Source organism: Myotis nattereri, assembly GCF_964212035.1.
Source record: "Myotis nattereri genome assembly, chromosome: 13".
Taxonomy (NCBI): Eukaryota; Metazoa; Chordata; class Mammalia; order Chiroptera; family Vespertilionidae; genus Myotis; species Myotis nattereri.
This window is the reverse complement of record NC_138088.1, coordinates 26,037,889-26,055,103: the sequence shown is the minus strand read 5'-3', so window position 1 is coordinate 26,055,103 and position 17,215 is coordinate 26,037,889.

Sequence of the window (17,215 nt, the reverse complement as noted above, 5' to 3'; positions counted from 1 at the left end):
GGGCCACGGGACACAGACCCCAGGACCTCTCTGAGGCAGAGCACACTGGCAGCCATTGAGGTTTGCTCTGCCCTGGTGATTCCCTGAGGCCCCACCCCACCCAATTTACAACCCCACCCAAGCTGTGCACAGAGGCTTTTGCATATGAATGGCCTGGCCTTTCTCCACCTAAAAACCTGTCAAACTGTAGCTGTGTCAGAGAACCCCAGAGCTTCCAAAAGAAGGCCTAAGACTCGTCAGCATCCTGCATTGCTTCACAGCTGCACCTCATCTGGGCACCTTCAAACCCCAAACAAAGAGGAGGAATCTGCAGATCTCTCTGTAGCTCCTGCTAGGTGGCCTCAGACTTTGCACCTCCTTGGAGATCCAAGAGCCAGTGTACCCAGTGGTTAGAGTGTGACCATCCAGATTACAACTCCTCAGATCCATAAGAGATACACTCAGGGGCAGACTCAGTGAGCGCCCAAGCCCCACTGAAGCAAGTCCTGCCCCATAAGGGTGTCTCCAGCACAGAAGTTTTCCCATTGTAGACACAACTGGTCCTCACAGCCAATTGGCCTGGAGGTCAATTCCTCCCAGTGATACCAACAGCAATCAAGGTTTAACTACAATAAGACTGTGCACACAGCCCACAAAAGGGTGCACCAAGAGTGTCCACCTCAGGTAATTAGGGAGGCTGAGCCACTGGGCCCTATAGGACATCTAGCACAGAAAGCCACTCTATCAACACAGGGAAGCAGCCAAAATGCAGAGACAAAGAAACAGGTCACAAATGAAAGAAATGGAGGAAAGCAAACTACTGGATATAGAGTTCAAAACCACTGTTATAAGGCTACTCAAGAATCTTCTAGAAACCTCTGAGAAATATAGTGAGACCCTCAAGGATATGAAAAAGGACCAATTAGAAATTAAGCATACACTGACTGAAATAAAGAATATTATACAGACTCCCAACAGCAGACTAGAGGATCCCAAGAATCAAGTCAAAGATTTGAAATACGAAGAAGCAAAAAACACCCAACCAGGAAAGCAAAAGGAGAAAATAATACAAAAATATGAAGATAGTGCAAGGAGCCTCTGGGACAATTTCTAGCGTACCAACATCAAAATTATAGGGGTGCCAGAAGAAGAGAGAGAGCAAGATATTGAAAACCTATTTGAAGAAATAATGACAGAAAACTTCCCCTACCTGGTGAAAGAAATAGACTTATAAGTCCAGGAAGTGCAGAGAACCCCAAACAAAAGGAATCCAAAGAGGACCACACCAAGACACATCATAATTAAAATGCCAAGGGCAAAAGACAAAGAATCTTAAAAGCAGCAAGAGAAAAACAGTTAGTTACCTATAAGGGAGCACCCACATGACTGTCAGATGATTTCTCAACAGAAACTATGCAGACCAGAAGGGAGTGGCAAGAAATATTCAAAGTGATGAATAGCAAGAACCTACAACCAAGATTACTCTACCCAGAAAAGCTATCATTTAGAATTGAAGGTCAGATAAAGAGCTTCACAGATAAGGAAAAGCTAAAGGAGTTCATCACTGCCAAAACAGTATTATATGAAATGCTGAAGGGTATTCTTTAAGAAGAGGAAGAAGAAGAAAAAGGTAAAGATAAAAATTATGAACAACAAAGTAACAACAAATACATATCTATCAACAAGTGAATCTAAAAATCAAGTGAATAAATACTCTGCTGAACAGAATAAACTGGTGAATAGAATAGAATCAGGGGCGTAGAAAGGGAGTGGACTGACAATTCTCAGGGGGGAAAGGGGTGTAGGGGGTGCAGAAAGAGACTGGAAAAAAATCGTACACCTATGGATGAGGACAGGGGATGGCAAGGGCAGGGGGTGGGGTGGGAACCGGGTGTAGGGGAGCTATGGGGGGGGGGGGGGAAGAGGAACAACTAATAATCTGAGCAATAAAGATTTATTAATTCAGTTAAAAAATAGAAGTACTGTCAAAAAAATAGTTATGAATTTCAAAGAACCTTGATGAAAACCAAACCAAAATTTATTAGAAGGAAAGATGTCCACTGTCAGATTTCACTATTGATGGGATGACACCCCCTTATAAAGGACACGCGAAAAATCAGTATAGCCATTTTGAACACTAGAGGGGAAAATACATGCTTATAAAGAAGGAGAAAGTGATAATCCCATTTTAAAGAGGAAATTACTAACTTTATCAGTCCTGGGCCACTCCTTATTTCCTCAGTTCCTTGGTAGAACTTGAAACTTTCTATAACTGTGTAGCTCATAAAAGCAAAGAGCAGATTGGTTCCTTTTAAATAACAAACTCTGTAAAATACTCGTATAACATGATAGGATAATCTATCAGCTGAATAAAAAAGACCAATCACTTATAGAATGGTCCCAAGCTTTTAAACTGAATATAAATTCAAAAGCAAATGAAGAAAAAAATAGCCTCTGTTCTTAAACTAGTGAAATTTTATATTATGCACTGTCAATACATCGTATTCATAATACAGAGGCCCCAATTCAACCAGAATAAAAGGAACAAAGTACTCATCTTCCAGCCTCCTACAGGATCAATTATGGATTTTATTTCCTTATCTTTTTCTGTATAATAATTGATGCCATTATTTTTCCACGAACCCCATCCAATCTCCTTTTTGATTGTTATTGGACCTATGGATTAGGATAAAATAAAAATTTGTGCTAAATCTGTAATAGTAAAAAATTTGAAATTAAATAATAAAAAATGTTCTCACTCTATGTTGCCTGATCCACAATTTGTTACATCTGCTTAGGAAACGTAATTGAGTGATTGGATAAACGTAATGACCCAGAGGATTCAATTTTAAAATAACAGGACCATGGAACCATGGTGCTGAAAGCCTGAAATATCATTTAGTTGAATCCTTTCACAATGAAGAAACTGAGGCCCATAACAATGAAGTCTTGGTGATCACAGGGCTAATTTATGGCAGGAAATAGAATCCAAATATTCCTCCCTCCCTTCCCCACCCTCCCTCCCTCCTTTCCTTCCTCCTACCTTTTCTCCTCCCTCCCTCCTTCCTTTATTCGTTTATTCAAACATGCTTATATTCAACAAATGTTGACTGAACATCTATGCTAAAAGTTCATAATCACCGAGTCTAGTGGGAGAGGTAGATTTTAATCACACAATTATAAAAGAATAAGTGTAATTGTTGCGGGGGGGGGGGGAGGAATGTTCTGTGATGAGAGCTTATTTAGAAGAATCTGAACAAATCAAAGAAGGTGTCAGTGGGAGAGTCCTACTTAAAGAATGAATAGGCACCAACTAGGCAAAGAGGGGAGAATAAAGTTTTTAGGCACAGGGTCAGCAAGTGCCGAATCCCTGTGGAAAGAGAAGATGGAAAGTAGAGAATGTGAAAAGGAGGCCTAGGGGGCTGGAGCCTCAAAAGTGAGAAGCACTTTCCAAAATTGGAAATGAATAGGCAGTGGATGTTAGGTTATGCAGTCTTGTATATCAGGATAAAGAGTTTTGTCTTTGTCCTAAATGCAATGAAATGTTATTGAACGGCTTTAAGCAGAGGCATGGCGGTGATTGGTGAAGGGCAGACACATTTGCACTATGCAGAGAGAACTCTACTTGTCGTGGGGAGAACAGAGAAGAGACTAGAGAGGATGGGGTGACCCCAGTCAGGAGATTTTTCCAGCCTGGTACTCTTTCTGTGACACCACATATGTGTCAGAAGCTGTCCCTCAAAATCCAGGCCTCCATTATTCCTAAGCACATGCCTGGATTCCATTTCCCAGAGACCTTTGCAATTAGGTGTGACCAAATGACCAAGTTTCAGGCAGTGAAACGTGAGCAGAAATGAAAAGTGCTACTTGAAGGGTGTTGCTCAAGACCATACAGCACCTCTTTCATGTTCTGTCTTCCTCCTTTCTGCTGGCTGGATGGCATTGAGGAGAGTGGCAATTTGAAGATAACAGAACAACTGTTTGCCTGGGTTACTGTAGAACCACATGGTAGGAGGCAATTAACAACCTGGATGACTCTTCCAGACTGTCTTATGAGGGAGAAGTAAGCTTCCATTTTTTCAGAGTGATTTCATTCTTGGGTCTATCTGTTACAGCTATTTAACTTGCCCTAATTAATGCAATGAATATGTCTGTCTGTGTTTATGCATTTGTAATATGTCTCATATGGGTCAATGTCTATAAACTTGGAAAACAACTAGCAAATTCATTTACTGGGGACCTACTTATAGTTTTATTGCATAAGTAATTACTTCTCAGTTTATATAAGCCTACAGTCCCTCCTAAACTGACATTCTATGAAATAATTGACTGAGCCATATAAGTGTGATGAATTGTACACTCAGGAATTTCCCATGAGAGGGCACACCTTAAATACTTTAAGTGAGGCTAGTAATTTTTTAAATGTCTATGGTTGGCTTGGGATTTCTCTAATAGAATAAGAAAAGTATAAACAAGGTTCTAAATTATTAATTTGCTAATAGTTTTTCCCTTAGGCCAAGGCTATTTCCTCAGTTGAAATACTCCTTAATTCACTAAAAATTATTTACTAAATTCCAATCCAGGCACCTGGCTAAGGCCTTTACTAGAGTAAATATTGATGTGTTAGCTACTATTGATATTAACTATATCCCATTTTAAAGACTAATATATTAGTAGTAGTTTTAGTAGTAGTATTAATATGGTATGATTCTAGTTTGGATAGAAGATAGTTCCAAAGGTTAAACTAAAAGGCACAGTCAGAGTTGGAAATGGAAACAGAACTTAGTTTGTCCCTCCCTAAACCATGCTCAGTCACTAATTCGCTTGTTATTCGTGACCATCTGAATCAGAATTCTTTGGGGTATAAACAAGTAAAATTCTAAACACCAAATGGCTCAAACAATACCAAAAATGTACTCTATTATCTAAGAAAAAAGAAAACTGGGAAGAAGAAGTCCCCAGCGACATCATGGAGAACCCGGATACTCCTGTCTGTGGTGTCCTCTTCAGCAGCTCAGCTTTGGTCCTCAGAGTTGTCCCCTCGTACTCCCAAAAGAACCAAAAGTTCCAAGAAAGGAGTTTTTTCTTTTCTTACATTTCTCTGTAAGAACAAGGAAAGCTTTTCCCAGAGCCTGCCAGGGAATCCCTCCTGTATCACCTGGCCAATCCTCAACCAGACACTGGGAAGGGAAGTAGAATTATCAGGATTGACTTAGGTGAGCTGGGACTCACCTCCTGGAACTGGGGAATGGCTCTGAAATACATCGTCAGTCAATAGCTGAACAAAATTGGGATTCTGTCAGATAGAGGGGGAAAGGGTAGAATGGCTATTGGGTAGGCAACTGCCATTTCTAGTCCAACAAGTGATTTTGCCTGCATCACATTTCATACTGTGGAATGGCCTAGCCTTCTCAGCATTCTTCAGATTTAACTAGATCTCCTTTTTCAAAGATTCTGCTACTGGTACTGATTATTATCTCTTTGTGTGGGAGTGGGGGTTTTTGTTTTGTTTCGCTTTGTATTAATACAGCTGGGTTTGCCATAGAAGAAGCTACTGCATTCCAACATGTCTATGAAAAATAGCTAGAAATTTTTGAAACCAAAGCTTATTCTGCTCTTAAGGTGCTACACTCATACTGAATTATTATTACAGTTTCCTTTCTGCTGAAATTTTGATGACATGGTCATCATTCATTCAACCAAGTGTGACCATTTCAGATTCAGTTAAGTGTCTTTATTCAAGGTGTCCACATGGGCGCCTTTATTTGTTACAGCTGTTTCAAAATTAACAGTCAGATGAGTCAGCAGAACACTACAAAGCAAAACATGGTGGGTCAGGGTTAAACTGAGGAAACAAAACAAAACGATGAGGCAATTACAGTGTTGGGAAATTGTTCACGATATAATATTAAATGGAAAAAAAGAGGAGGGAAAAATCTATCAATTAAAATGTGTGTTTTGTGGAGGGAAATTGATAGGAAAGAAAAGGCATTCAGAGAAATTGGGGGTTCTCTCTTAATGATGAGGTTACAGCTGATTTAATTTTTCCCTGAATTTTCAGACATTCTTAATAAGAAATGAACATTGCTTATAATAAGTTTATGCTACCCCCTCACTTTCAGTGGCATTGCCCCTTCACCAGCTTCTGGACCAGCCCATTGGAAATGGGGCAGGTAGGGTGCCTTCACAGCAGCAGCCATTGGAATGCGGCAGGTACGGTTTGGACGCTGGAAGCACCAAGAGCCTCCGAGAAACAGCTCCTGTTCTGAGAAGCTTCGCACCTAAACTGGATACACAGACATGCCCATAGCATCGGATACAGAGACACGTTGCCTTTATCGTTCCAAGACCACTTCTAGAGCTAGATTCCACCGAGGCTCCTGTCTCCACAGGTGTATAATGTGGGGTATGTCTTATTCCCCACTGCACCTCAGGTTTAGTGTGTATAAAATGAATGGGCTGACAATAGGTAACAGGAGGCAAAGTTGAGAAGCCTTTCCCTGAAATTCAAAGGGCATTTCTGATTTGAAAAAAAAAAAAAAAAAAAAAACACCTAGAAACTAGCCTTAAAGGAATACAACATGTAGAAGAATATCTCAAATTGGCTAAGTTAAAACACCAGATGCATTCCCATTAAAGTCAAGAATGGGTTCTAATTGATAAAATAACTGCATAAATACATAATGCCCATCTCCCAGTCCGGACTTTAGCTCTAGGAGGGCAGTGGCTGTGCCTGTCTTGTCCATGTGTATAGCACAGTCCCTATACAGAGTAGACACTTCATAAATATTTTTGCAGAAGAACAGAAGACAAGCAGACACACTGGCTGGTTGGCTGTTTTCACCACTGGTATTTAACTTTTCTTAGCATTGCCATAAGATAATATGTAGAAATTCAAAGTATAATTAACAAAGAGCTAAAATCATTATTATTTGTAGATTATAAAGTTAAGTACACTGAAAACCCAAAAGAAAACTATTCTTAAAAATCAAGAAGAAGCTGTATAAAAAATAAATATAAAAATATTTTTATGTAAATTAATAATGCTTAAAAATATAATGGATAAAAGCAAACATCCTATATAATAAAACCCTAATATGCAAATCGACCCAATGTCAGAACAACAGGTCGCTATGACATGCACTGACCACCAAGGGGCAGACACTCAATATAGGAGCTGCCCCCTGGTGGTCAGTGTGCTCCCACAGGGGGAGTGCCACTCAGCCAGAAGCCATGGCTGGGGGGGAGCCTCTCCTGCCTCCGTGGGTCCCAGACTGCAAGAGGACTCAGGCCGTGCTGAGGGATCCACCTCCCCCCGGTGCACAAATGTTGTGCACGGGGCCTCTAGTACAAAATATTTAAGATGAAAATAGGAAATGTAAAGGACCTGTCTGAAGAAAAATATAAAATTTTCTAAAAGGCATTTTGCTAAAGGGCATTAAGGCAAAAATTAAATAGAGTGAAGATGTCTCTATTGTAAGTGTAATTCCATTGAAAATCACAGGATTTGTATTTGCTAATTTTGAGGTCAACATAAATACTAAAAGGGTAATTAAGGGCAAAGGTTTTCTGCCATCAGAACCTCAAAAAGCTAAAATAGTTACAAGTATAGTATTAGTTACAAAAATAGCAGCCAAATTAGTGAAACAATAGATAACCCAAAAAAGACCTTAATATTAAGAATTTGTTTTATAGTGAAATCTACTTGGGTGACTGAGTCCGTGAACTTTGGAGTCACTCAATCCTGAGATCTACCCCATATAGGTAAGCAATTTAAACTATCTAAGCCTCAGTTCACTCACCTGTAAAATGAGGATAAACATAACTATACTAGAATGTTGTTGTAAGGACCAAATTCATTAACATTAAAAATTCATTAAAAATATTTAGCACAGTACCAGAGTATACAATACATGGTAGTAATCAAACCAAGGGAAAGTAAAGAAATCTATAAGAAATGATGCTGGGACAATAAATTTTTTTGAAGAAAACTGTTTATATGTTATATATTTAGGTTTTATACATTACATTTTGCAAAATATGTCAACAGTTTTGAAAGCATTAAATTTAAATGTTAACACTATAAAATAGCTAGTAGGAGATATTTTTTTTTCCTAGTGTTGTGATGGGGAGGACTTCAACAAAAGTAATAAAACAGCAACCCAGAGAACAGGCAGAAAGAATAATTTTAACTACAAGAAAATATTTGAGCTGCTCCTTATAATAGAAAATTCACTGTATATAAAAATAAAAGTAAACAAAAATCTGATAAAAATACTTTTAGCAAGATGTGTGACAGATATGGATAACTAATATAAAAAATTGCTCTTTACGATCAATAAATAATGCTACAACTCAGTAGAAAAATCACATTGGATCTAAACAAATAATTCACAAATTAAAGAATAAATGTAAATTTTCAGCAATAATGGAAAATTATTTAATCAATTTTGGAAAATCCAAATTCTATGTGTATGGTATATTTAAAGCCAAAGAAGTTCGTAAAGAAAAACACAGAAATTAAAGTGTTTTGATCATCTTTACGGCATGAATTGCCCCCAAATGGCTAAAATATGACTAGCATTGTGCAGGTCTCACTTAACCCCTATGTGATGAGGAGTACTTTACATTTTTAAATGAGATATTAGAATTCATTTTTGGTAAATTGCAAAATGCTACTCAGTCACCCTCTTTGCCACCCCATGTTCTTCTCTACTTTTCTAACATGGCACATGTAGCTTTCCCATCTGACAATTTCCATGTAAAAAATATCGATCTAGATCAGCGGTTCTCAACCTGTGGGTCGCGACCCCTTTGGTGGTAGAACGACCCTTTCACAGGGGTCGCCTAAGACCATCCTATATATCAAGATATTTACATTATGATTCATAACAGTAGCAACATGACAGTTATGAAGTAGCAACGAAAATAATTTTATGGTTGGGTCACAACGTGAGGAACTGTATTTAAAGGGCCAGAAGGTTGAGAACCACCGATCTAGATGCACATGAACTAAGTAAATGATAAAAGATCCTTGAGGAAAACAGAGAGAAACATAGTTCTGAGTCTTCCTCTGTAACCAGTGGCTCTAACAGGGCCAGGGATGAGGCACACCACCTCTCCAAATGTAAAATGATCAATGCAGTGTTTCTCCCAGAAAGGTCCATCATTCCTCCAGCCCTTCAGAATCAGAAGGCAGAACCTAGAAATTGGCATTATTAACAAGCACCACAATTAATGCCTTGGTACTTAGTTTGAAAACCATGTAATGGCAGACCACCAAGTCCCTTATAATGCTAAAAATTGAGTATTCTGAAGGAAAAAAAATATGCATGCTGAAGAACAGCTCTACTCTGTACATTTGAGAGTGACCACCCACCTCAACTCCCAAATGTCGACTCTCCAATCCTTGTTATATTTGAGATATCCTTAATATCTTTTTAGGGTTGTTCTTTCAATCCCATGCATCAAATTGCATTCATCAAAGCTGCTAGTCTTGAAAGTGCTTTCAGAAGGTACATAAATTCAACCCGGAGTCCTTATGATGCAGACAGTTAATCACACCGTAAAGTTAATGGAATCCAATTTGAATGTAGACACCTCAACAGCTACATTGCATTGACTTCACAGCATTCATAAAATGTGGGTCTCAAAATGAACCACCAGCCTAATGGAAAGTTCAGGAGAGAATGCTGCCCTCTCATTGGTCACTGTCCAAATTTTCAGTTGCCAGGAAAAGGACCAGAGCTGTCAACACAATACTGTAGTCTAGGCAACCAGCCTATGCCACTGGGAACTTTTCAACACTTAAAAACATCAAAGTTACACAGAAACTTTCAGATGCTTTTTCAGATTGTTTGGAAAGCCTATGGTTTATTACAGTAATGATGCCCAGGGTCAGACTTCACCTGTCAATTTAGAGCTTCCTGTCTTTGACAGCCCCCAAATGGGTTGCCTTTGGGGTGCTCCCGACCCTTGCCTGACTGCCATAAAGTGTGTTGCTCCCGTGATGCAAAGTGTCTGGGGTGAGAGGAAAAAGATACTGTTATTCCAAAACCCCAATAATCCATTACTTAACCAACAGGAAATAAAAATGCCACTGGCCCTCCAAGCATCCAGATGTGGTCTCAGTGACGTTGGGCATCTACTAGGCGAAGACATCTGGATGATTGATTCTGAGCTTTCCATCCAGACATTTAACCATAGTGGCAACTCAACTTTGAACTGAAGCTGGGTAGAGTTTGCAGTTGCTATGGAGCTATCCATGTGAGCTCCTTTTATTGGGAATGTATTTTTTACATTTTACATTAGCATTTCCACCTTGGATTTGATGGTTTTGCCCGAAAGCCTCACCATCGGCCGAACTGCTTAGATCCACTTTCTCAGCTCTGCGTCCTGTTCTTCAAACTTTCACAGTCATTGCTAAGCTAAGTGGAAGGAAGACCAAATTCTTTCCTGTTTTCTTTTTAAAAGACGATTGCTGGAGCTACCTATTCTTAATAAGTTATTTATCTGAAGTAAAATCTTGGCACATAAAGGAAGGAGGCAGGGGTCTCAAAATGTCTTCTATACTTTTTTGAGTCTAATATGCTGAGCTGCAAATTTAATCCAGTGAAGTGGTTTCATGCAAACGCTCTTCTCAAATTCCTTTTGTACTAAATCTTGATGCATAATGTATAGAGTCTGAAAATGGATGAAGCTACATTTGGAGATGGTTTGAGTTGCTGTTTTTTTGAAGCAAGCAAAAGAGCAGGTTTTGTTGTTGTTGTTGCCTTTTTTAACCCTTCTTACTCAAGCAGTCACACATGGGTTCTGTCTTCTCAAAGCTGCCTTCCACACAATGTTTCCTGTCCTTTTTTTCTGTCGAAAAGCTTGAAATGTCAGAAGTTTTCATTGAAAATGTGAAGGGTGAATGAGACTTGTTCCTCTCAGATTCCCCAAAGAAAGCAGCAAATAGAAAGGTAAAACCTTCTGATTGATATCCTGGAAGATAATTTCATAACCAAATAAGTATGAAGAGGATCTTACTGAATAAAATGCTTCCTAGTACTCCATAATTGAATCATCCTGAAGACTGTGGCCACAGATAGAATGCCAATCTGTGTATTGGGGCGGGGGGTGGGGAGAGAACGTGTGGCAAATGCCCAGAGACAAATTTCTACCAGGACCAACCAAGGCCAAAATGATCAAAATGGAGATGGCCAGGTAAATTGTCGAAGGCTCCAAAGAATCACAGAGACTTGCCTACAATCTCACACTTATATCTCAATGGGTCAACATATTTGTAATGTTCTGTTTCATCATTTGCTTATTTTTACATATCACTTAAACACAATGTAAATTATACTGGCAAGGGAATTGCAGCTAAAATGAAATCTGGGCTCAAGTCCTAAGTCTGACCCTACACAGTTATGTGATCTTAAACTCACTTGCTCTCACTGGTTTCAGTTTCATCATCTGTCAAGTAAGAAGAACCATTTCCCTCGAGTTACCATCTGCATCTGGGGCCACTGAGTAGGGTGGAGGGACAAATGGGTGGGTAGAAAAGTACTTTATAAGGTCTCCAGCTTCATGGACCCTGCTAGATTCCTCTCTCAGTGGGGTTAACTATTGTTTTCTCCTGAGAAAATGGTGGCATAGTTGACTCTTTCCCACATCCTCCTTCATCCACGTTTTCCCCAAAGCCAAGGATGGGGTGAACAAGATGTTCTAAGGGGGACTTCCAGCTACCACACAGCTGACCACTTCCCAAGGGTTTCTGTATGCATCCCCAAGAGCTTTTAAGCAGATAAGGCCCTACCCATGACATTTAAAATCATGCCTTCCAAATAAGTACAGAGAAGCAATACCCCCAGCCCAACATTTCTCATGGCCTCCACTCATCTTGTTCCCGACCTTGTGATTAAGCTTTTTGCTATTGTTTGCCTCCCCTCCCCTACTTCATAGTTTTACTTTCTGGTTTGAATCGTTTGATTCTCTTTTCCATCATGATTCAAATGATTCACTTAATTATACTCCCTTTATCCACTCCACCTTGGTCTTAGCACCTTTCACCACAGCCCTATGAATAGGACATTGATAAAAAGAAAAGTTACATATGGGTGTAGGAGCTAAGATGTATGTGCCTCCCAAAACAAGATGTTTAAGGGTTTCTGCAAGCCCTGGGACTTTTTCTCTTTGAGAACTATAGGCTTAAAACAATTAGACATTTCCTAATTCTATAGGAGAAGGTGGCAAGAGAAAAAGGGGTAGTTTTTCCTCTCTCACCTCACCTTCCTACTTTAAATGTTACCACACACCAGGTAAACATATGTCCTGCACTAGCTGGTTTGGCTCGGTGGATAGAGCATCGGCCTGAGGACCAAAGGGTCCTGGGTTCGATTCTGGTCAAGGGCACATACCTTGGTTGCAGGCTCCTCTCGGCCTGGGTTTTGATCAGGGTGCATACAGGAGGCAACCAACAGATGTGTTTCTCTCACATCAATGTTTCTCTCTACCTTTTCCCCTCTCTTCCACTCTACCTAAAAATCAATGGAAAAATATCCTTGGGTGAGGATTAACAACAACAACAAAAATATATCCTGTTTGTGCCTCCTCATTTAGACCTTAACCCATAGGTGAAGTGTTGAATGGGAAATTAAGACTAAATCAAATTCAAATCCAATTCCCATAATTTCATAATAATATAGACTTTACTAAACATTTTTAAAAATTTTCTACAATGTAGGGATAGCAAGACTATGCCCGCCTTGTTGATTGTAGTGTTTCTAAAACCTAGCACACAGAAAGTGTTTAAAATTGATTTGTTGCCTGAATAAATACATAGGAAGAAAAAACAGTAATATTTGAAATATTCCTTATTATCTGATGCTGATAGAGAGTAAAGTTAATGATTTAGAGAACAAGTATCCAGCAGTACAGCTCACTAATACCTTTTAAAATGTGTTGATGCTCATAAATCCAAAATAAACGACCTGTAAAATCACTTAAGAAGAAATAATACGCATTTAATCAGGCTTCCAGAGGAAAGTCTGAGGGAAAAGCCGAGAATTTTAAGAAGAATTATTAAATCCCTTCAAATTCAATCACTTGCCGATCACAGACACGCCACATGTCCCACTGCCCACAGGGCTGTCACTTTAGACAATCTCACTCAGCCCTTCATTGTGAAACTCCTAAATTACAGCTGCCTCCTGGAGCCAGAGGGAAAAGCTTTGGATCAGCTGAAAAGGGTAAGTCCTCTTACAGGTCTACCCAGCATGCTTTTCCACATTCCACAGAAGCACCTTAAATAAAGGGGGAGAAATAGAACACATCCCCCGCATCCTAAACCCAGCATCTTCAAAGTCTTACACACAGCTTTAGCTTCAAGTCTAAAGGGCTCTTCCTCTGGCAAATAAAATTCAAAACACTGTGAAATGCCAGTCTGTGCCTCTGTTTTATAATCCTGTTGAAGTTTTTGGACTTTAACAGTGTTTTAGTACCTTCCATTCCATCCTGGATTTTACCTTTTAGTCTGCTAAAGAGAGTTACTTTACCTTTCCCGGAGTTTGATTAAGGTCCTGAGGGTGGTAGTAAAATAGATCCATCTTTTTGTTACAAACTCAATTAACAGAAGTTGGAATTGCTCTCTTCAACAAAGTTAAATAAATTGTTAATGAGAAATTTACCTTCACTTGATTCACTAGTTGCCTTATTAGCTTGAAGTCAACACTATTAAAGGAGAAGATGTTTATTAAAGCTTAAGGTGTTTGCTGGATTGAATGCTAAAAAGAAGATAGCAGGATAGCACCACTGACGCTTACTTCCAAAACCCAGAGTGATCCATCCCAAGTGAGTCCTCAATTGGGGGTCTCCTCATCAGGGAAAAAGCAATTTACCTAGTACAGGGGTGGGCAAACTTTTTGACTCGAGGGCCACAATGGGTTCTTAAACTGGACCGGAGGGCCGGAACAAAAGCATGGATGGAGTGTTTGTGTGAACTAATATAAATTCAAAGTAAACATCATTACATAAAAGGGTACGGTCTTTTTTTTCAATAGTTTTATTCATTTCAAACGGGCGGGATCCGGCCCACGGGCGGTAGTTTGCCCACGGTTGATAGGTCAATATGCCCATAGTCCTGGGTAGCATCTAAGCCTTCTTTTCAGCTACTGTCATGAGCGCATTTTCTAAGCCAAATAGACTTTGGCCTGAAGACAAGGTCATTCCGCAGCAGGTGAATCTGAATACCTGTCTGCCTCTGGGATCGAATGAACTAAGACATGTTGGAGGAAGTCATCTAGAGCACATGACTACTATTTGACCTTTGAACCGGACACAGGCCATCGGTATCTCCTTATCTCCTCCCCTGACCTGGGAATACACATTCTGCCCATCATTCCCACAGTGGAAACTATTTTCAAGGACACAGCCCAGAGAGAGCAAGCAATGTGTTGTGAAGTCCATCTGGACAGTATATGTGACTGACCCAGTTATGGCTTCTATATAAACTGTTAAGATTCTGGCGGGTGTATACGGAGATCTGCTCAACTTGTGGCCACCCAAGACAAGTGTCCTAGGTTAAGTTCCCTTTGTGTGTTAAAACCGCCACCTACCAATCTACAGTGGTCTGCCTCTTTCTTCAGTCTCTCTTTGCCCTCCATATGTAGGGGCCAGTTTACAAACCAATAAAAACCCACCCCCATAAATGTCAGGAGCATAGGAGAAGGAGTCTTATTAACTCATGAAAGTGTACATCCAGACCTCAAAATCACCACCCAAAAATTCAGTAGTACCTTTCTGATGTGTCATTTCTAAAATACCTCATCTTAATAGGATCAGGCAATGTTGCAAGGTTATTCAAGATTCTTTTCAGCCCCTTCTCCATTTCTCTCTCAAAAATGCTCTACTGCACCCCTGTTGAGAACCTGCAGGCTAGTTGAGTCTAGTCCATCTCAAGCTCCCCATAGTAAATGTATGGCCTTGCCGAGGCTGACAAGCTAAATGTCTCATTCCCCAGAGTTCTCTAGAGCTTAGGTTCCACATGAGACCAAGTATCCGCCAAGTGGATACTCCCCGGGAGATTCAGATGATGGAGCTAGACATCAAGGTGGATGCTGCACTCCACTACTTCTGCTAACCAACACACTGTGAAGACATGTGGGGACTCTATCAGAGGCCCCAGGGTCCAGACACTAGCACTGTGGTTTCCAGAGGCAAGTGGAGGATATCTGTTTTGTTGGTGATGGTTGGGATAGATGTGGTGTGGTACAAGAGCCAGCAGTTGTAGAGGTGACCTCCTCCTTAGTCAACTTGATCATGGCTGCCTCAGTTGGCCATTTCTGAAGTGTCATTTTAAGGTGTAATTCCTGGAAGTTCTGCTGAAAGGCTCATCCTCCAGGCCTTCTAAGGATTTCTGTAAGCTCCTTATTCCTTGTATGAAATCCATTTCCCCTAAAAATAGGTAGACTGAATTCTGTTATCTACAACTCAACTCTGACAGAAACACTTCTTCCTGTATAAGCAACCAAGTTCCTTAATGCTTGTTTCTCCCCCATCTTCTCAGATGAAATGAGTTGATAAACTAATTTATAATAAGGACATAGTTAATAACTAATAAAGTAACCTCTTATGGGTACTTGCCTTAACCCAAGCAAAAATATTCTAATAGTGAATTTCTAACCGTGAATGGTTTACAATGTTGATGGAAATTTTCTTTTCCCTAGATGGGAGGCAAAGGTTTTTTAAATTATAAAGAATTTGTTGTTAGTTGCTAATGAGATGATAATGGTGGTGGTGAAGTTTAAAAGCTTGAGAGAGCCTTGGCTGGTTTGGCTTAGTGGATAGAGTGTTGGCCTGTGGACTGAAGGGTCCCAGGTTTGATTCCAATCTAGGGCACATGCCTGGGTTGTGGGCTCAGTCCCTGGTGGGGGTTGTGCAGGAGGCAGACATTCAATGATTCTCATCATTGATGTTTCTATCTCCCTCTCCCTTCACTGAATTCAATTTAAATAAATATTTTTAAAAATAAAATAAATAAAAGCCTGAGAGAGCTATTCCAACATGTAAGGCTCACTGAGCTGACATCTCCAACTCCCTTCTCCTGCCCCAGTACACCCTCTAACCAGGGCTAAAAACACCTGGTCATCACTCAGTTTCTCACTTCTCACTTTAGACCTGTCCCACAGAACTCTCTGAAATCAGGAGGACCTTCCAGGAAAGAGAAAACCTGCATCATAAAGAGTTGAACAAGGGTTCCAGAATCTCCCTGAGAGCCAATAAGATACACTCAAAGAGAAGACAAAGAAACAGGCAGGTGAAGAAAGCAGTAGGATGGAGAGGTGATTGATGATGCCCATCTGCACATCCACAATGTTCCTGGACCAGCTCCATCCTGACACTTGGGGAGAGGCGAGGCTCACCCTGGCCTCCAGGAGCCCAATTCACAGGGGAATAAAAGACATTTCCATTTCTTGATCACTTCTGTGAAATATCTCCACTAATTTCATTCACTCAACAAACAGTTTGTGGTTCTGTTTTAGTTGTAGACATGGATGTATGAGCTAGGTTTTTTGATCCCTTATAGAGGGAGCCAGCATTAATTCTACAAAGAAAATTCAGTGCAGAATGTTCTCAATTATAATTGAGGCAAGTGCTACAAAGGAAGACCATAGCACATTGTCTGATGGGGGAAGGGGATAATGTAGTCTGGGAGTTCATGGGATGTGTTCCAGAAGAAAAGCCATTCCAGCTAAATCTTAGGGACTGAGCACAAGTTAGCCAGGTTGAAGGAACAGCATGGGTAAAGGCTCTGAGGTTGGAAGGAGCTTCAGCCAATGAGGTACAATGTATTATCCCCACTTCACACATGAAGCAATAAAGCCTTAGAGAGTTTAGATAACTTCCTAAGGTTACACAGAACACAAGATAGTGTGAACCCAATGATAGCTTCCTTACAGACAATCCAGCCTCTTTGAGAGGTAGAGACAAAGACACTCAGCAGACTTTAAAAATAATTATCAAGAGACCCTGTCGTGCCCATTAAAGCCACCCTTACCCCTGAAGGAGCTGAGGACAGATTTTCATTTCTCACTCTACTGGGCCCAAGACTAAATTAAATGAAGAAACCTGCTATTTCTGACGCAAAAGTCCTGGGTGCTTTTTGGGAATGAAACTGTCCCTCCTCCCTGGGGCCTTTCATACCATTATGGTGCAGTCCCAAACTATCCCCAGTGGAAAAAAAAAACACGGGCTT